Source organism: Herpailurus yagouaroundi, unplaced genomic scaffold (assembly GCF_014898765.1).
Source record: "Herpailurus yagouaroundi ecotype Mexico unplaced genomic scaffold, PumYag 185, whole genome shotgun sequence".
NCBI lineage: Eukaryota > Metazoa > Chordata > Mammalia > Carnivora > Felidae > Herpailurus > Herpailurus yagouaroundi.
Genome location: NW_024412416.1, coordinates 9,646,498 through 9,667,839, shown reverse-complemented (window position 1 = coordinate 9,667,839; position 21,342 = coordinate 9,646,498). Strand labels below are relative to the sequence as shown.

The following is a 21,342-nucleotide window of genomic DNA, read 5'->3' as shown; positions in this document are numbered from 1 at the left end:
CTGTTTACAGACCTAGAAAGTGCGTGGCACATAGTGGGCTCTCAACAAATATTTATTCAATGATTTCAGTGTGTTAGCCACCATTAAGTCAGTGGTTTCTTTTTATTTTTTTTTAAGTTTATTTACTTTTGGCAGAGAGAGAGAGAGAGAGAGAGAGAGAGGGAGAGGGAGGGAGGGAGACAGAGAATCCCAAGCAGGCTCCCCGCTGTCTGCACAGAGCCTGACGTGGGGTTTGAACCCACAAACTGTGAGATCATGACCTGAGTGGAACTCAAGAGTCAGGCACTCACTCAACTGACTGAGCCACCCAGCTGCCCCGTGCCAGCGGTTTCTGATCTCAGTGTTGGATTCGTTCAGCCAGCTCTTCAATTTTGGGTCAAGCTCCCTAAAGATGGAACCCCTGGTCAGATGGGGCCTGCCCAGGGCAGGGCTGGGGATGGCTTTGTCAGCTTCAGTTCCCAAGGGAGGGGCCGGGTGTCAGTGATTGCTCCTCTGGGGGAGCAGCTGGGATCAAGGTCACCGATGAGTCACCGAGTAGGCTGTGGGTGCATAAAGGAGCAGGGCAGGGCTGGGTCTGGCAGGAACAAAAGCTGTGGAAAACAGACCGTGTCCTGCCTTCACCTGGTGGCGGTGTGGGCACTGCCTGAGGAAGCAGCCTTTCGGACCTGGCGGCTGCCTCCACCCCAGGAAGCAGCAGCCACGTGGCAGCGGTCCCCCTTCAGCGGTGCCCATGAAGCCCCTTCCCCAAATGCACTCTCCCTATACCACCCGGAAGGCCATACCTTAGACCTTTATTGGCTAGCAAAAGCATACTCACGGGGCTCCTGGGTGGCTCAGTCAGTTAAGTGTCTGACTCTTGATTTCGGCTCAGGCCATGATCTCACGGCTCAGGGGTTCCAGCCCCACGTCAGGCTCCACACTGACACTGTGATGCCTGCTTGGAATTCTCTCTCTCCCTCTCTCTCTCTCTCTGTCCCTCCCCTGTGCACCTGCATTTTCTCTCTCTCTCTCTCTCTCTCTCTCTTCTCTCTCTCTCTAAGAAGTAAACATTAGGGGTGCCTGGGTGGTTCAGTTGGGTAAGCATCAGGCTTCGGCTCAGGTCATGATCTCATGGTTCGTGAGTTTCAGCCCCGCGTCAGGCTCTGTGCTGACAGCTTAGAGGCTGGAGCCTACTTCAGATTCTGTGTCTCCTTCTGTCTCTGCCCCTTCCCCGCTCGTGCTCTGTCTTTCTCTCTCTCTCACAAAAATAAACATTAAAAACAAAATTAAAAGAAAAAAGAAGTAAGCATTTAAAAAAAGCAAACTCCTGTTTCTGTGCCATACAGTCCAAACTAGTGGTATGGGAAGGCCAAAGGGGGTGACAGTTTCGGTCTGCGGGTTGGGGCACCTGCAGAGACACCGGGAAGGAGATTTAGATGTCCAGAGCCCAGCCTGTGATGCCAGCAGTGGGGGAGCTGGACCCAGGGGGTGGGAGTGAGCTGTAGGAAGATAAGAGAACATCACAGAACAAACGCCTCCTTTTAGAAATGTAGGCTGGGGCCTGCCCTGCTCCCTTGCTTCCCAGAAACCAGAAGGCAACACACAGTATGGAACAATGGTTAATGAACAACTGTTGAAATGCAAAACAGTGTGTGTACTGTGCTATCTTTGGAGCCCGAAGTGGGAAAAATCAGCAAGTTCGCTTGTAAAGGCGTGTATGTAAATGAAGATGCTCTTCGAGGGCGATCAGAGAATGGATCCAGTGGTCCCTGTTGAGTGGGGACAGGCGGTGGGGCCGCTGAGGGACCGAAGTCGAAACAGCGCAGGAAAGTCAGACAGTTGGATTTCTGAGCTGTGGGAATCTATTGCTTTTTTCTTTTTTCTTTTCTTTTTTCTTTTTTTTTTTTTTTTTCCGCTGGGGGGGGGGGGGCATGTAGAATCTATCACCTAAGCAAAAACGAATTTAATTTTTAAGTCTATTTATTTTGAGAGACAGAGAGGGAGGCAGGCAAGGAGAGAGAGAGAATCCCAAGCGGTCTCTGTGCTGCCCGCACAGAGCCCGACGCGGGGCTCAAGCTCACGGACTGCAAGATCATGACCTGAGCTGAAACTGAATCAGACGCTTAACAGACTGAGCCACCCAGGCGCCCCTCAGAAGAGAATTTAAAAACAAAGTCAGAAGCTTAAATCCCCTCCAGTTGGTTGTGAGGGGATGGCCTCCACCCCCAAGGCCCTCTCCCTGGCATTCAGGAAAGCTGTGAGGGGCACAGGCAGGGCAGGACTCCTGGGCCTGGCTCCAGAAGAGCTTCTCTGGGAAAATAGACACTGTGCCCCGTGCAATTGAGATCCCTGCTCTTATGGGTCCCTGCATAGCTGAGTGGCAGTGAGACCGAGGAGTTGTTTAAAGGCCAGAGGCTTTGTTCATTGACATGTTGATTTCAAAACGTTCAGCATGTTCTAGGCACGAGGAATAGTTCCTGAGGGAGATGGGGCTCTGAGGTGAATAAATCATTGTTCTTTATCCTTAAAAAGAAATCGTGCCCCATAGAGCAGAAAATACACGAACCACAAAATAAAACTAAGAATGTTGCTGAGATTCAGATATAATGCTACGACAGGGCGGGAGAGGGAAGGATCAGTCTTAGAGGCATTTGGACCTTGCTGGGTGAGTAGCATTTAACAGGGGGCAGAGAAGGCATTCATTCCAAGGCAGAAACAAAGAGCCAGCATGGGGAAATTGCAGGGACAGATTCTGGAAAAGAAGAGATGGCCCTGGGAAGACTATTGTGTGTGTATGTGTGGAGGTGGGGGGGGGGGGGCCCCGGGGGGTGCTGGGAGAGATGAGAAGACCAGAAGGAAGAGGAAAAGCCGGGACTGACTCCTGGTTACTGTCCTGCTGTAGACCCTACGAAGGCCTATAATAGAACCGGCTTTCCTACCACACAAAGAATCAGTGGAGCAGATAAAGTGTTCGTGTTTATTCACACAAAGGGTTACAGCACAGCCTGTTGACAGCAATGAAGTATCCTTATGTGTCAACACGGATATATCTTGAACACTGAAATGTTGAGTGAGAAAAAAAAAAAAGCGATTTGCAAATGGACACCAAGAGACCGTCACATTTATGAACATTATGAAATCTTACAAAGCAATGCAGGTGAAGTCCATGCTGTTTGCAGATAGTTGTTCATATCGTATAAACGTTCAAACACCATGTAGGCCTACACCCACAATGTGCTGAGGTGAAACAGAACACTTTGGGAACCCCAATGATACTGCAGATTTTCTGAGAAAATACAAGTGTTAAAACTACCTCAAAGATATGTGCGGGGGGCGGGGGCGCATATCAGTTGCTCAGTTGGTTAAGTGTCTGACTTCAGCTCAGGTCACGACCACATGGTTTGTGGGGGCTCTGTGCTGACAGCTCAGAGCCTGGAGTCTGCTTCAGATTCTGTCTCCCTCTCTCTCTGTCCCTCCCTCACTCATGCTCTGTTTCTCTCTCTCAAAAATGAATAAACATTTAAAAAATTTAAAAAAACCATTAGAAAAAGATATGTGGAAACCGTGAAAGGCTCGATGCCAATAAAAGGAATTTTAGGGGCGCCCAGGAGGCTCAGTCGGTTGAGCGTCTGACTCTTGGTTTTGTCTCGGGTCATGATCTTACAGTTCGTGAGTTCGAGCCCCTCATTGGGCTCTGTGCTCAGTGTGAAACCTGCTTGGGATTCTCTCTCTCTCCCTCTCTCTGCCCCTTCCCCGCTTGCTCTCTCTGTCTCTCTCTCAAAATAAAAAAACGTTAAAAAAAGGAATTTTAAAAGCTATTGATAAAAAGGGTCAATCCACCAGGAAGATGGACAATATCATGGCTCTAAATATGTGTGCACCACACATCAGAGCCTCAAAATTCGTAACGTAAAAATGGAGAGATAAGTCCACCACTGTGGTTAGGGACTTCAACACTCCACTCTCCTCTGATAGAGCAACTGATAGAACCACCAGACACAAAATCAGCAAGGATGTAGAGGATCTAAAGAGCACAATTACATTTACAGAACACCCCGGCAACAGCATAGACATTCTCTTTCAGGTGCCTATGAGACATTCCCTAGCATTAGGTCTTGGACCAGAGAGGAACGTCAATGAAAAAAAGAAATTGAAATCATACAGAGTGTGTTCTCTGACCATAATGGAATCAAAGTAGAAATCAATAACAGAAAGACAAATAAAATCTCTAAACATGTAGGAATTAAACAACACGCTTTTCAATAATCCATGGGTCGAAGGGAAGTCTCAAAAGAAATTTAAAAAACAAAACAAACCAACACAGTCAATTTCAGCAAGACATCTGTCAAGATGATACCATATTAAAAGCCACAGAGGTCCAATTCCCTATAAAACCTGTTGTAAGCAGAGACATGTGAAGGTCTTCACATGATGCTGTTGGGCAGACTTAGAAGAAGACTGATTTGTCATGCACCAGCAAGAATGTGACCTGAATTTTCCCCCTTGCAGAAGAAAACTTACACACAGCTGGCCAACAGCGTTCCCTACACCCCATTCTTCCAATATAATTAGAATATAATTTAATACAATATAATTTCTTACTGACTTTCCTCCAAGATTGGTATGATGTCTCAGATGTGCACCTGAGTTTGAAAGCATTTCTCTGTGTTTTTATTTTCCTTTTTTTTTTTTTTTTAAACACAAGATATGGTTGAGAACTGTCTGTTCATTGAAGTTCATCATTTGTATAAGAGTGGGTCATGGGCAACGAATCACGTACACTTCTGACTATTAATGATGACACAACTGAATATGAATAAAAATACAACATATCCCAGTATGTGGGATGCATTGAGGCAGTACTAGGGGGAAGAAAGGTATCACTAACTGCTTCCATTAGAAGAGTTGCAAGTTAATAACCCAAGTTCCCACCTCAAGGGACTAGAAAAAGAAGAGCAAAATAAATCCAAAGCAAGGAGAAGGAAGGTAGGAATAGAGACAGGAGAAGTAATCAATGACATGGAAACTAGGGAAACAACAGAGAAAATCAATGGAGCAAAAATCTGGTTCTTAAAAAAAAAATCAATAAAATTGATAAGCCTCTAGTAAGAATGACAAACAAAGAGAGAGAAGGCACAAACTATTAATAGCAAGAATGAAACGGGATATCACTATAGATTTGGTCCCTCTGTTAACACACAATGTTGTAAAAAACTCATTTTTTTATTAAAAAAAAATAAAGATCAGTGTGGCATGTTCCAGAAATAATTAAAGGAAAGAAATAATAATCAGAAAAGTTATAATGCTTGTTTGAGGCTCCAGAATTATAATTAAAAAAAAATCACTGCTTCCGTGTTCACAAAAAAAAATCACACCTTGATGTATCCTGTGAACACAAGTTTTTAATACTAAACAACCCCCAAATAAAAACGAATTTGAATTATGGCAGTGCCATATTACATAAGGCAGTTGTTGGTATATGTCGTCTTTAAACTGCATTCCAGACTCTAGTTCTTTTGTAACATACAATACAGTAACAAATTTTTTCTCTTTTTTAAAAATAAGGGGCATTGTAGGGGTGCCTGGGTGGCTCAGTCGGTTGAGCATCTTGACTTCGGCTCAGGTCATGATCTCACCTTTCGTGGCTTTGAGCTCCACGTTGGGCTCTGTGCTGACGGCTCAGAGCCTGGCGTCTGCTTTGGATTCTGTGTCTCCCTTTCTGTCTGCCCCTCCCCCGCTCGTGCTCTGTCTCTGTCAAAAATAAATAAACATTAAAAAAAATAAGGGGGGCTGTAGATCTTCTACTACAAAGAGAATAGCAGTATACTATAAACAACTTTACAGTGATAAATTTGACCATTTCCTCAAGAACTACAAACTGTCAGACTCAACCAAGATGAAACAGTCAATCTGACTCCTCCTATAACCATGAGAAAAACTGAATTAGTAATTTTAAAACTCCCAGAAAAAAAAAATCTCCAGGCACCGATAGTTTCACTGGAGAATTCTACCAAACGTTTAAAGAACGAATGCCAATTCCACATATTTTCTTCAGAAAATACAAGAGAAAAGAACACTTCACAGTTTATTTTATGAAGTTAGTATTACCCTGATGCCAAAAGCAGTAAAAAAAAAAAAAAAAAAAAAAAAGAGAAGCTATAGAATGATCTTTCTCATGAACTCAGACACAAAACTCTCCAACAAAATATTAGCAACTAGAATTTAGTGATGTATAAAAAGAATTAATTGAGGTGCCTGGGTGTTTCAGTTGGTTGAACATCTGACTTTGGTTTAGGTCATGATCTCACAGCTTGTGAGTTTGAACCCCACATCAGGTTCACTGCTGTCAGCATAGAGCCTGCTTCGGATCCTCTGTCCCCTTCTCTCTCTGCTCCTCCCCTACATGCACTCTCTCTCCCTCAAAAATTAGAAAAAAAGGCATTAAAAAATTAATTATATACCATGACCAACTGGGATTTATTCCAGGTATTCAAGGCTGGTTCAACATTTAAAAGTCAAACAGTGAAATCTATCATACCAATAGGCTAAAACACAAAAATTATACGATCATATCAATTAATTGATCCATAAAAAGCATTTGAATCCAACACCCACTTGTGATCAAAACTTCCAACAAGTTTGGGATTGAGGGGAATTATCACAACTTGATAAAGAGCATCTACAAAAATCATACACTAAACATTAAACTTAATGGTGAGAGACTGATGTCCCGCTCAAATGGGGCAAGAGGCAAGGATATCCACTCATCACTGTTACTCAGTCTAGTACTAGAAGTGCTAGGCACTGCAGAAATGTAAGAAAAGGTAAATTAAAAGCATACGGATGAGGAAGGAAGAGATAAAACTATCTTTATTTGCAGAGGACGTGATTATTTACGTAGAAAATTCCAAAGAACCCATGCAAAAAATCCTCAGAGACTAATAAATATTTTTTTCAGGATCACAGCATACGGGATCAACACAAGGCAACCAACTGAATTTATATACAATCACAATGAACATGCAAGAAAGGAAAATAGAAACCCAATGTCTACAGTGGCTCTAGTGAAAATGAAATCATTGGATTATACATGTAACAAAACAGGTACTTTATGTGTACAAAATTGATGAAAGATATCAAAGAGGAAATAGGTAAATGGAGATACACTGTGTTTATAGATTGTGAAACAACCTAGTAAAGATGCCAATTCTCCCCACATTGATTGATAGGTTTAATACAATTCTTATTACTACATCAGCAGGGTTTTTAGAGACATAAACAAGCTTATACTAAAATTCATATGAACCCCACATGGGGCTCTGTGCTGACAGCTCAGAGCCTGGAGCCTGCTTTGAGTTCTGTGTCCCCCTCTCTCTCTGCCCCTCCCCTGCTCATGCTCTGTCTCTCAAAAATAAATAAACATGAAAAAAATTTAAGTAAAAAAAAAAGAATGTATAGAGACATTTAGACACTGGGGAAAAACATATTTGCAAACCCACATCCAACAAAGCACTAGTTTCTGGAATATAAAAAGAAGTCTCAAACTCAACAATCAAAGCGTTAGCAAATAATCCAATAAGAAAACAGGCAAAAGACATGAATATTGGATTTTATTGAAAAGAGTATGAGATGACAGATAGGCACATGAAAAGATGCTCAACCTTATTAGCCATCAGGGAAATGTAAATTAAAACCACAATGGGGTGCCTGGATGGCTCAGTCAGTTGAGCGGCCAACTTCCTCTCAGGTCATGATCTCACAGCTCATGAGTTCAAGCCCTGCGTAGGGCTCTGTGCTGACAACTCAGAGCCTGGAGCCTGCTTCGGATTCTATGTCTCCCTCTCTGCCCCTAACCCACTCGCATTCTGTCTCTATCTCAAAAATAAATAAACATTTAAAAAATTAAAAAAAAAACCCTCAATGAACTTGGAAACTTAATATAATGTCATATGTCCATTATATCTCAAAAACAAAAACAAAAAACCCACCCACCCCACAATGAGCTCTCACTACCTACCTATCAGAATGGCTACAATAAAAAATAGTGACGACACCAAATGCTGGGAGGAAACACAGAAACATGGATCCCTTATACATTTGCTAGTGGGGATACAAAATGGCATTGCCACCCTGGAGAACAAGTTTGGCAGCTTCTTATAAAACGGAATATGCACTTACCATCTAACCCAGCAATTGAGCATTTATCCCAGAGAAATGAGAACTTATGTTCTCACAAAAACGCATATGCAGATGTTCATAGCAGTTTCATTTGTAATAGCCCCAAACTGAAAATAACCCAGGTGTCATTCGGCAGATGAACAGTTAAACCATGGGTCATTCGTGTCATGGAACAGCACTCAGCAATAAAAAGGGAAAAAACTACTGGTTCAGGCAACAACTTGAATGAATAGCCAAGGACTTTGTTTTATTTTATTATTTTTTTAAAGTAAATGCCTTTGGCTCAGGTCATGATCTCACAGTCTGTGGGTTCGAGTCCTGCATCGGGCTCTGTGCTGACGGCTCAGAGCCTGGAGCCTGCTTCAGATTCTGTGTCTCCCACTCTCTCTGACCCTCCCCTGCTCATGCTCTGTCTCTCTCTCTCCCTCAAAAATAAATAAAAACATTAAAAACAATTTTTTTTAAAGTAAACTCTACACCCAACATGGGGCATGAACTTACAACCCTGAGGTCAATTGTCACATGCCCCACTGACTGAGCCGGCCAGGTGCCCTGCCAGGGACTTAGGCTGAGTGACAAAAGCCAATCCCAATAGGTCACACACTGGATGGTTCCATTCAGATAGCATTTTTATTTTTTGTTAAAATTTTTTTAAAGACATTAACATCTTTTTTTAAAAAATAAATGTCTTTTTTATTAAAGTTTATTTATTTATTTTGAGAGAGAGAGAGAGAGAGAGAGAGAGAGAGAGAGAATCCCAAGCAAGCTTCACACTATCCATGCAGGGCTTGAACTGACGAACTGCGAGATCATGACCTGAGCCTAAATCAAGAGTTGGATGCTTAACTGATTGAGCCACATCCAGGTACCCCAATATCTTTTTTATAAAATGTTTCTTATTTTGTTTTGTGAGAGAGAGAGCGAGAGAGAGAGAGAGAGTGAGCATGAGCATGGGCAGGGGGAAGGACAGAGAAAGGGTGACAGAGAGAATCCCAAGCAGGCTTGTGCTGTCAGCCCAGAGCCTGACACAGGGCTGGAACTCATGACCCGAGCTGAAATGAAGAGTGCAATAACCCAACCAACTGAGCCACCCAGGTGCCCCCATATAACATTTTTTAAATGAAAACATTTTGAAATGGAGGACATAGTAGTGATTTTCAGGGATGAGAAGTGGGTAGGGGAAGGGGTGCCTGGACGGGTGCGGGTGTGACTATACAAGGGCAGCATGACGCATCCCTGTGATGTAGGGGCTGTTGACTGTTGAGTAGCTTAACTGTGGTGGTCGATACCTGAACCCACAAAATTGTATATTTCTTACACACACGCACACACAAGTACAACTAAAACTGGGGGAATCCAAATAAGACTGATAAATTATATCAATGCCAATATTCTGTCAGCTTACCATAGTTATGTTTTTTTTTTTTTTTTAGTTTTGTTTTTAATGTTTATTGTTGACAGAAAGAGACACAGAACACGAGTGGGGGAGGAACAAAGAGAGAGAGACACAGAATCCCAAGCAGGCTCCAGGCTCTGAGCTGTGAGCACAGAGCCCGACGTGGGGCTGGAACCCACAAACCATGAGATCATGACCTGAGCTGAAGTCGGACGCCCAACCGACTGAGCCGCCCAGGTGGCCCATACCGTAGTTTTGAAAACATCAGCATTGGGGAAAATTGGGCAGTGTGTACAAGGAACCTCTCTGTATTGTTTCTTACAATTGCATGGGCATCTACAATGATCTCAATACAAATTTCAATCCAAAAAGTCTTCAAAGTTACTGACCCTCTTACTACACCCCCCCCACCCCCCAATTAAGAGGACCCAAGTCCAAATGATTTTAAGGAACAGACTATTTCCCGTGCCTATTTCAAGTGTGTCAAGATATATGAAGAGACGGAAAACCACCGATACCTTTCACTCCAACGTGAATACTAAAACCACATGTAGAAGCCCCATGAGTGAAGGAGGTTTCGAAGAATGAAGCATCTCCAGCTGAGGCAGAGCGGAGAGCATGAAGCCTCTTGCCTGTATTCACCGCCCTCCCCCCTGGCCTCCTCCCCGCCCCCAGCTACACTTAGGGCCTCCGTGGAAACCAAGGGCCCTACAGCTGACTGTTGGAAAATCACTGCTTTGCAAACCCCTAATTATTGACAATCATAGCTGTGAAAATCCCAAACAAAACACTAGCAAACTGAATTCAACGGAAAACAATTATCGGCTATCACAAGGAAGTAACGTTTATCTCAGGAGGGTTAAAAATGGCATAAAAGGGGGGAATATGTTAATATGATACAGCATATCAGTAGATTCAGTAAGAATTCTACCTGCTGAGTTTTAGAGAGGCAAGAAAAAGAAACTTAGTAAAATTAATACTTCTTGTTAAAAAAAAAAAGCCTGATTTGCTAATATAAGACAATTTCCTTAACCCCGACTATCAGGGGTAGGGGAATCTTTGTGGCTCGTAACGATATGGTCTGCAGCGTAGGAAGCCTCAGTTTGTGGAGTGTATGTGGGTAGAGGCTCCAGGTGGGGAGACCAATCAGATGCCAGTTGGGGAGTCAGGATAACAGGCTGGATGGAACAGCAGTGCTCGCCAGGTAGAGATGGGGCACCGTCGATGAGGCACCTGACAGTGCCTGGAACGCTGATTTCCAGAGAAATCGAAAGTGCCTCCAAGGTTCAGAGGGTGACTCAATGAACAATGTCAGACTCAGAAATGGAGCAGAGATGGTGGAGAAGCAGGTTTGGTGAGCAGTGAAGGAAATTTCTATTTCTGTCTGTACCTCTGTAACTGCACAGAAGGTGATGTGAAGTGTGAGGAAATATTAGCTCCTCCGAGAACACCTGTTGCTTTCTTCCTGACTTGAGGTCTTTTAACACTCCAGTGAAATTTTTGAAAGTATGTTTTGTGAGAAAGAGAGATAGAGACAGAGACAGAGCATGAGCAGGGGGAGGGGCAAAGAGAGAGGGAGACACAGAATCCGAAGCAGGCTCCGGGCTCTGAGCTGTCTGCACAAAGCCCAACGCGGGGCTCGAACCCATGAACTGTGAGATCATGACCTGAGCCGAAGTCGGATGCTCAACCGACTGAGCCACCCAGGCGCCCTGGACATTTTTTATTAATCAAAATTTTGATTAATCACATTGTTCTCTAGTAAATGCTAGAGATCATAAATATGGCTTTTAACATGCAAACAGCAGCTGGAGAAACCCCAGATAGAAGTGTGGTCTTGCAGTGCTCTGTTTCTCATGGCTGCACTGTCAGCAGACTGGAGGAAGTTGGGTCAATAATTAGTGTCATAATTATCATTACCATCCTCTGCCCATGAATTAACAGTAATGAGAGAATATCCTGCTTTGGATGAAAGGAGCTTTCAAACTAAAAAGATAGGGAGGAAGACAGGAAGAAACACCCCTCTTCCTGCATCATGGAGAAAACTAAGAGCTAAATATTCCAGGAACATTTTAAGGGGTATGGGGAAGGGTTCCAAGCAGGACAGATGACAATGGAGAGGGGACACTGGGGACACTTACTCATCCCGAGATTTGCCCCTGGGAATCCAGGTCCCAAAGCCTTCCTCAACTGGTGCTTCCCTTGGCAAATAGTGTAACACCATGTGTGAGACTTAGAAAAACCAAGTTTCCGTGGGGCACAAGAAATGACGGAGAATTTCCCTTTGCTTGCGTTTTGTCTGGGCCCGGGTAGCAGATTTAGAGTGGGATTGAGTGAGCAGAGAAACCGGAGTAGGAGGTGGGGGTAGGAGTGTCTCCAGGGAGCCATGACTCATTCTCTGATCTTGAAAAAGGAGAGGATAAAGAATGACAGAAGAGGTCCTCAAAGAACCTTAAAAAATTTATTGGCATTTGTGCAGACACTTCTTTCAAAGCACTTGAATTTCTATGCTCTCATTTAATCTTCACCCTGTGAAACTCCTGAAAGTTGTCCTAGTCTGCAGATCCACCTTGGGAGTTCTGGGGGGGGGGGGCCATGTAAGACTTCGGAAGGGCAGGGGTGCTGCTCAATTTAGAGACTGCACCGCCCAAAACACATGGAAATGAACCCTGGAGCCAGACTGAATGTAATTCATGCAAAACCAACGAATAGCTGACTGGAGTCGCAATCGATTAGCTGCCTCGTGTTACATTTGATAGACGTTTAAATATGTATTTATATTGATTTTTTTTTTTTAATATTTAGAGCGCATGTGTTTCCCCTGGTTGCTAACACTACAGTAGGTCCTCTAAAAGCTTGTCAACCTTAGTCACCTCCGCCGAAGTGCCCTGTGGGTAAAAGGTCCTAGAGTCTAACATGTCAGGCAAGACAGGCTTCTAAAGTCCCAAAAGAATGTCCTGGCAGAACGTGACAAAGTGTGGGACGTATGGTTGCAACATCACACTTTGAAAACTTATTTTAGACAAACAAACAAAATGGGGCAGTTGGTGAAATGAGTGGAGGCTGGGAGGTGAGGTGCCAGGGCTCTGGGTATGGTAGTGGGTGAAAGTGCTCGAAGAGCTTCCAACCAACCCCTAGGGAACTTCTCCAGAATCCCTTGGAAGTGACACAGCTTCCTTCTCCCGAAGGTGAGAAAAAAAGTCGTCTCCCTTTTGACTCACAGAGATGTGGAGCAGATCCAATTACCACCGTGTTGATGGTTGGTTGAAGGTGGTTGGTTGGTGGTTGGTTGAAGGTGGTTGAAGGTGATTGAAGGACAGAGGGGCCGGAGGCTCTCAGCCTCCTGCTCCGTCATTAGGTTTGTGACATTTCTTCACTCTGCTTTCAGATCCTGGCTGCTCTGTGTAGTTCCCGTGCTGGATCCCGGAGCGTGCTTGCCTTTTCCCCGGGAGGCCTCCAGAAGCAGTCTTGCAGCATTATTTCTACCATTAATTATTTTTCTTTCAATCCACATGGCAGGTCTCACCCTATAAGAGAGAGAGAGAGAGACTCTCACATAGATGGGATCTAGACCTGCCGGGGAGAAATATACAACATGAACAAAGTGAAATGGAAATGGGAATCTACAGCTCCAGAACCCTGAGTATTTTTGTTTTGTTTTCTCTTTTTAAAAATAATCATTTTTGGGGTGCCTGGGTGGCGCAGTCGGTTAAGCATCCGACTTCAGCCAGGTCACGATCTCGCGGTCCGTGAGTTCGAGCCCCGCGTCGGGCTCTGGGCTGATGGCTCAGAGCCTGGAGCCTGTTTCCGATTCTGTGTCTCCCTCTCTCTCTGCCCCTCCCCCGTTCATGCTCTGTCTCTCTCTGTCCCAAAAATAAATAAAAAACGTTGAAAAAAAAATTTAAAAATAATCATTTTTGAGCTATACGTTCTACATCCATAGGCTCCAAAGCCAGGCAATGTTTGATGATTTTGATGCTGTCCTAAAAGGAATTTATTTTAATTTTTTTAATGTTTATTTTTGAGAGACAGAGAGAGACAGAGAGACAGAGACAAGGGGGAGTAGGAGAAGGGCAAAGAGACAGGAAGACACAGAATCTGAGTCAGGCCCCAGGGTCTGAGCTGTCAGCACAAACTGTGAGATCATGATCTGAGCCGAAGTTGGACACTTAACTGACTGAGCCACCCAGGTGTCCCTAAGTGGCATTTATTTTGAAATTTTGTTTTGAAAGTGTTTATTTATTTATTTTGAGAGAGAGAGAATGCGCACTTGTGCAGGAGGGACAGAGAGAGAGGGAGAGAGAGAATCTCAAGCAGGCTTTGTACTGTCAGCACAGAGCCCGTGAGATCATGACCTGAGCCAAAATCAAGAATCAGACACTTAACTGACTGGGCCTCCCAGACATCCCTAAAATTTCATTTTTTATTAGCATGTTGCTCCTATGTGGAAATACAATTGATTTTTTTTCAGTTTTATTTATTTATTTTGAGAGAGAGAGACAGCATAAGTGGGGAAGGGGCAAAGAGAGAGGGGGACAGAGAATCCCAAGCAGGCTCCTTGCTGACAGCAGAGAGCCTGATGTGGGGCTCGAACTCATGAACAGTGAGGTCATGACCTGAGTCATAGTCAGATGCTCAACCAACTGAGCCACCCAGGTGCCCCAAAATACAATTGATTTTTAAACGGACTTTTTTCTCATGGTTTCGAATAAATTCATTATTTTTTTTTTAAATTTTTTTTTCAACGCTTTTTATTTATTTATTTTTTGGGGGGACAGAGAGAGACAGAGCATGAACGGGGGAGGGGCAGAGAGAGAGGGAGACACAGAATCGGAAACAGGCTCCAGGCTCCGAGCCATCAGCCCAGAGCCCGACGCGGGGCTCGAACTCACGGACCGCGAGATCGTGACCTGGCTGAAGTCGGATGCTTAACCGACTGCGCCACCCAGGCGCCCCTCGAATAAATTCATTATTAATAGTTAATGTATAGATTCTTCTGAATTTTCTAAGCACACAATCATATTCTCCGTGAATAATAACAGCTTTATGTTTTCCTTTCCAATCCTTATAGTTGCTACTTCCTTCTCCTTTACCGAACTCCCTTTGACCCCAGGTTCATTTTTGATACAAATGGAGCTCCTGGGCAACTTTGTTTTCTCTGCAACTTGCGGGGGGGAAAAGCATCCAACGTTTCACATTTGAATGTACTGTTTGGTGTAGGTTTTGTACATATTCTGTATCAGAGCCCTCCTATGTACCATCTGGATTCTTTGCCTCAGATGTCCTGTTGGAGCTGTTGCCTCTAGAAGCATCTTTCCATGGACTCTGATCACCATCGTGTGTGCCTGGACAGCACCTCCTTTGTGCCTATGCTATGTGATTCTTCCCCCATGCCCAGAGGCTTTCCTGCTAATGCTGAAGTGGCAGACAATGGGGGTCCCCACTGGGTGCATCCCCAGGGCCACGCTTTGACAGTGGACATGGGAGCCAGTTGATCAAAGCTCATCCCCCCCTTCTCCCCTCCTAGACAGATTGTGCTGAGACACAGATGGTCTCACAGGACCGTGCACATTAAGGCAATGGCCAGCTGGCTTCCTCCTAATGGCCATCCTCCTAATGGCTCTCCCACTTCCCTGTCTCATTCTCTCTTCTCCAAACTCTAGCTCTTTGAGATTGCCTGAGGCTCTGCTGTCTGGGAGACTCAGAGAGAGTTGAGAACAGGTGTGACCCCAGAAAACAGACAGAATGTCAGAGCTGGATCACAGCCCAACTGAAGTCTTAAGGACCCCACTATTAGTGACAAGGGGGTGATCACACCTGGCATGCAATGGCATCACCATTGACGCTCTCTACCTGTGGTTAATTTGAATAAGGTGTAAGATGGGGAGGGGAAAGTGAGGCATTTGTTGATGCAGCGGCTGGGGGACTTGGACGCTTAGGGGCAATGATTAGCACAGGCTGTGGATCGTGCTGGCTTTCGGTAATGGCATGGGGAGCCTTAAAAAAGTTAACTCAGGGCAAGCAGCTGGCTGTCAACTCCAGGCATGCTCTGAAAGTGACAAGCGAGAGACTTAGCCTCTTCAAGTACAGGGAACTCTTGGGAAAATCACTTCTGTCAAATTTTGTTTCGTGTATCTGGGAGCTGTGTTATGAAGTGCACTCAAGATTGTTAGATTTTATTTTTCTTTCTGTTTTCTTTTTTTCATTAAAAAAATTCTTTTAATGTTTATTTTTGAAAGAGAGAGAGACAGAGTGCGAGCAGGGGAGGGGCAGAGGTAGAGGGAGACGCAGAATCCGAAGCAGGCTCCAGGCTCTGAACTGTCAGCGCAGAGCCCGACTTAGGGCTCGAACCCAGGAGCCATGAGATCACGACTTGAGCCGAAGTCAGCCGCCTAACCGACTGTGCCACCCAAGTGCCCCAGATTGTTATGTTTTCTTGATGAACTGACCTCTTACTGGAATGAAATGTCCTGCTTGACTTCTTGTAAGTACACTGTCTCTTGAAGTTTACTTTGCCTGTTATTCTTAGGTTCATACCAGCTTGCTGATGCTGGGCGTCTTTGTAGATCTTTCCTCAACCTTTTTCTTTCGACTTGTTTTCATCTTTATGTTTTCAGTGTGTTTTTTTGTAAATGACATATCGTTACGTCTTGCTTTTTTATTGAGTCTGCTAGTCTCTGTTTTTTAAGTGGGCATTTCAGGGATGCCTGGGTGACTCAGTCCATTAAGCGTCCAATTCTTGGTTTCGACTCAGGTCATGATCTTACGGTTTGTGAGTTGGAGCCCTGCATCAGGCACTTTGCTGACAACGCGGAGCAAAGTGCATTGGGATTCTCTGTCTCCCTCTCTCAGCCTTTAACCCACTCGTTCTTTCTCTCTCACAAAATAAATAAATAAATAAATTAGGTGAGCATTTTAAAGATTTGGTTTCAAGTAAGCATTTAGGTAAGGGTTTTTAAAAATTGGTTTTGTTTTATTCTCCCATTATGTAAAAAGTATAAATACATATTTTTACATTCATATTTCCTCCCTTCTTACATAAAATGTAACATACTCTATAAACAGTGTTCCATGCTTTGATTTTTCCTCCTCTGTTAACAATGTATCATGAATACAGACTCAGCAGTTTATAGGTGGCTTCCTCATTTCTTTGTGGAGTTGCAGGGCTTTGTTTTGATGTCCCAATGTCTATTCAACCCATTCTTACTGATGACATTTGGGTCCTGTTTTTCACTGTTACAAATACAGTTGCAAAAACCCAAAAGACTCCACCAAAAAACAAACAAACAAACAAACAAACAAACAAACCCTGCTAGAATTGATGAATGAATTCAGTAAAGTTGCAGGATACAAAATCAGTGCACAAAAATCTGTTGCATTTCTATACACCAATAATAAAGGAGCAGAAAGAGAAATTAAAACATCAATCCCATTTACAATTGCACTGAAAATAAGATAGCTAGGAATCAACCTAACCAAAGAGGTGAAAGACCTGTGCTCTGAAAACTATAAAACACTGATGAAAGAAATTAAAGATGAGGGGCACCTGGGTGGCGCAGTCGGTTAAGTGTCCGACTTCAGCCAGGTCACGATCTCGCGGTCCGTGAGTTCGAGCCCCGCGTCGGGCTCTGGGCTGATGGCTCAGAGCCTGGAGCCTGTTTCCGATTCTGTGTCTCCCTCTCTCTCTGCCCCTCCCCCGTTCATGCTCTGTCTCTCTCTGTCCCAAAAAATAAATTAAAAAAAAAAAATTAAAGATGACACAAAGAAATGAGAAGACATTCCATGCTTGTGGATTGGAAGGACAAATATTGTTAAAATGTCAATACTACCCAAAGCAATCTACAGGTTTAATGGAATCCCTATCAAAATACCAACCACATTTTTCACAAAGCTAGAACAAACAATTCTAAACCTTGTATGGAAGCACAAATGACCTGAATAGCCAAAGCAATCTTGAAAAAACAAAGCAAAGCTGGAAACATCATAATTCTGGACTCAAAGGTATACCAGAAAGCTGTAGTAATCAAAACACTATGGTGCTGGCATAAAAGTAGACACATAGATCAATAGAAAAGAAAAGAAAACCCAGAAATAAATGCACAACTGTATAGTCAATTAATCTTTGACAAACCAGAAAAGAGTATATAATGGGAAAAGACAGGCTCTTCAACAAGTGGTGCTGGGAACACTGGACAGCTACATGGGAAAGAATGAAACTGGACCACTGTCTTACCCCATATGCAAAAATAAACTCAAAATCTGTTAAAGACCTAAATGTGAGACCTGAAACCATAAAAATCCTAGAAGAGAACACAGCCAGTAACTTCTTTGACATTGGCCATAGTAACTTCTTTCAAGATATGTCTCCTGAGGCAAGAGAAACAAAAGCAAAAATAAACTATTGGGACCTCATCAGAATAATCAGCTTCTGCACAGTGAAGGAAACAATCAACAAAACTAAAACATAACCCATGGAATAGGAGAAGATATTTGCACATGACATTTCCGATAAAGGGTTCATATCCAAGATCTATAAAGAACTTATACAACTCAACACATAAAAAATGAATAATCCAATTAAAAACTGAACAGAAGACATGAATAGACATTTTTCCAAAGAATATATATATATATGGCCAACAGACACATGAAAAGATGCTCAATATCATTTATCATGAGGGAAGTACAAGTCAAAACTACAATGAGAAGTCACCTCACACTGTCAGTATGACTAAAATCAACAACACAAGAAACACCAGGTGTTGGTGAGGATGTGAAGAAAGAGGAAACTTCTTGACTGTTGGTGGTAATGCAAACTGGCGTGGCCACTCTGGAGAACAGTATGGAAGTTTCCAAAAAAGATAAAAACAGGACTACTCTATGACCTAGCAATTGCACTACAAGGTATTTACCCAAAGAATACAGAAATGCTAAGTCAAAGGGATACATGCACCCCATTATTTTATTTATAGCAGCATTGTGTACAATAGCCAAATTATGGAAACAGCCCAGGTCTTCGTTGATTGATGAATGGATAAGGAAGATGTGGTGTACATATATGTGTATATCTATATATGTACATATATAAATACACAATGGAATACTACTCGGCCATAAAAAGAAGGAAATCTTGTCATTTGCGGTGCAAGGATGGGACTAGAGACTATTATGCTAAGCAAAATAAGTCGGTCAAAGACAAATCCATATAATTTCACTCATATGTGGAATTTATGAAACAAACGAGCAAAGGGGAAAAAAGAGAAAGCAAGAGAGAGGCAAACCAAGAAACAGATTCTTAAGTACAGAGAACAAACTGATAGTTACCAGACAGGCGGTAGGTGGGGGATGCGTTAAATCAGTGATGGGTTTCAAGGAGTACGGTTGTGAAGAATGGAAGTGTTGAATCACTATATTGTATACCTAAAACTAACATTACCCTGTATGTTAGCGAACTGGAATTTGAATAAAAACTGAAGAAAAAACCCCACCAAATACACTCTTTTCTAGTGAGGGCTTATACCTTTTTAAAATACAGTTGTAGCGAATAGCCTTATGCATGGTTTATCATTCGGTAAATTCGTGGAAGCGGACTTGATGGTCAGAGAACAGGTGCATATGTGATTTTGTTCGGTATTGCTACATATCCCTTCAGAAGGATTACATCCTTTTGCGTCTTGTAGGTGGGGCTTCTCGAATGGAAGGCTTTGTCTCAGGAGGATCAGGAAGACTGCTCTCTATTATCTTGGGCCTCTCAATGCCAGAACACAGAGTTCTTTTCCCTGGAACATTCAATTGCTTTAAGGAGAAGTTGTCTGATTGTTTGCCTGGAGGGAATTTGTATTGCTTCCAGGTGTCTGTGTTCCTACATGTGTGTGTGAGGTATGGTGTCAGGGGTCGGTGGTGGTGAGGTCACTAGCTCCACATATACATCTTCTGAAATTCTCTGTGGCAGCCTCACATGTCACTTCTACCAAGTGTTTCTGAATCTCAAGCCTCTCTGCAGGCCTTCAAGGCAGGCTGAGAGCCTTTCTGAGCGTAATGCCGGCCACGCCACTCTTGGTCGGGACTTCTGTTCGCCTAGTAGTTGTTCTTGTGGGTCCCTCCAGGGGCTACCCATCTTGCAGAATGCTGCTGAAATCTTCTATTTGTGTCCTGCCGCTTATTCTCTTTTCTAGTGAGGGCTTATACCTTTTTTAAAATGAATTAAGGACTGTTTTACGGGTTGGGGCAGGAGAGATCATTTTGGGGTGTGATTCCACCACTTTGATCCGGAAGCGTGCCAGTACCGAAGCAATGACAGGAAAGTGAGGGAAATGGTCAGGAAATGGTCAGGCCTTTCTAATAATGGCTTCTCTGGACTGTATATTAAAGTTCCACTTCATGGTTTTTGAGAAACGTAAATGAAGGAGTTAAGCTTATTTTGAAATCGCTTTTGGTTGCCAGATGGCGTATCTTTGGCTGGGCCACCCTGGTTCTTGATACATAAAGGATTAATGAATAACTGACTTAATTCTGAAAATAGAGCAGATCTTATGCTTAAAATTCGCAACATGCTAAAATATTTGATTCAGCCATTCTGCTTCCTGACATGCATATGAGGCTTTAATTTTATTATAAAGCAATAAAACAAAAAAAACCCTGCAAGGCATCTGCAGAATTCTCTTATGCTCTGGCAATTCACTGGGGCCTCTGCATATGCCATAGGTTTTCCCAGACACCTGGCTTCCTCTAGGACTAAGGGGTGAAATGAATATTTGCCATTATAGACGGTACATACCTCGCTTGCCCAATCAATGGTCTAACTGCCATCTATCTGGGGTCAGCCTTGTATCAGGTACTGTGCTCGGGGCTGGGGATAAGACAATCGCTGTTGTCGGGGGATCTACAGTCTGGTGGAGGAGGAAGGGGAGGTGGGCCAGCAAAGAGACAGTTATAAGATGATGTGATGCGTGCCGTTATAGCAGAATGTAGAGATGAGTCCAGGATTTAATTATCATCGCTAACAATGTTCATTTTTATATATGTTCCCTTTGACAGTGCATATATTAAAGCTGAAGCAATACGGAGAAGATTGGCTAGGTTTCTGAGCAGAGATGGCTTGGAAACTCATGAGGCACTTATATTTTTGTTAGGCAACCTGTTATAGTAGAAATATGTCTGAACTTGGTCTCCGAAGGCCTGGGTTTGATTCCTTTTCCTACCTTTAATTTCTACTAAACAAGTCCCTTAACCCTCTTAGGGCCTCCATTTCCTCATGTTTAAATGCAAGGGGGAGAGAAGAAATGATTGCTGAGGCCCTTCTGTGTCAAACATCTCATGGGGTGAATTCCAGCTACTCTCTGATGTGAAACTAAGAGCCTGGTTTCAATGATTCTATTACAGAGTTGGACCAGATGTGTCTAAATAACCAAAAGGGGTCTTTGTCAGGTGTTCATGGTAGCTTCATGAGGTACCGTGTTGGCAAACAACCTCACCAAGTTTAATGCCAGTGGGGTGATGTTCTTTATTTCTGAAACAAAATGCTGTCTGGAATAAACACGCGGAACAGAGAAAGTGCACAGTCCCAAAAATTCATGGACCAGTTCAGGTTACCAAGTCTAGCAAAGGCTGGAGAACCCATTCCAGGGCTGTTAAACAGCCTGACCACTGGAAATTTGTTGATAGAGGCCCAAACAAGTCTTTAGGGAATCTGGTGCTCAATAAGATTTAGTCACTTGAAAGATAAAATGTACATTTTGGTTTAAGAACGTTTTTAAAAAAAGTGTTTATTTATTTTGAGAGAGAGAGAG

At 43.2% G+C, this 21,342-nt stretch overlaps 1 long non-coding RNA gene across 1 annotated transcript in view; it reads left to right on the top strand.

Annotated features, from left to right (window-relative positions):
• Positions 1-15,925: 15,925 nt before the first annotated feature.
• Positions 15,926-21,342, top strand: part of LOC121042430 (uncharacterized) — a 12,162-nt gene continuing 6,745 nt past the window's right edge. The window contains exon 1 of the long non-coding RNA XR_005796190.1: positions 15,926-16,037. This is a non-coding gene — a long non-coding RNA (uncharacterized LOC121042430). The remainder of the gene's footprint in view (positions 16,038-21,342) is intronic.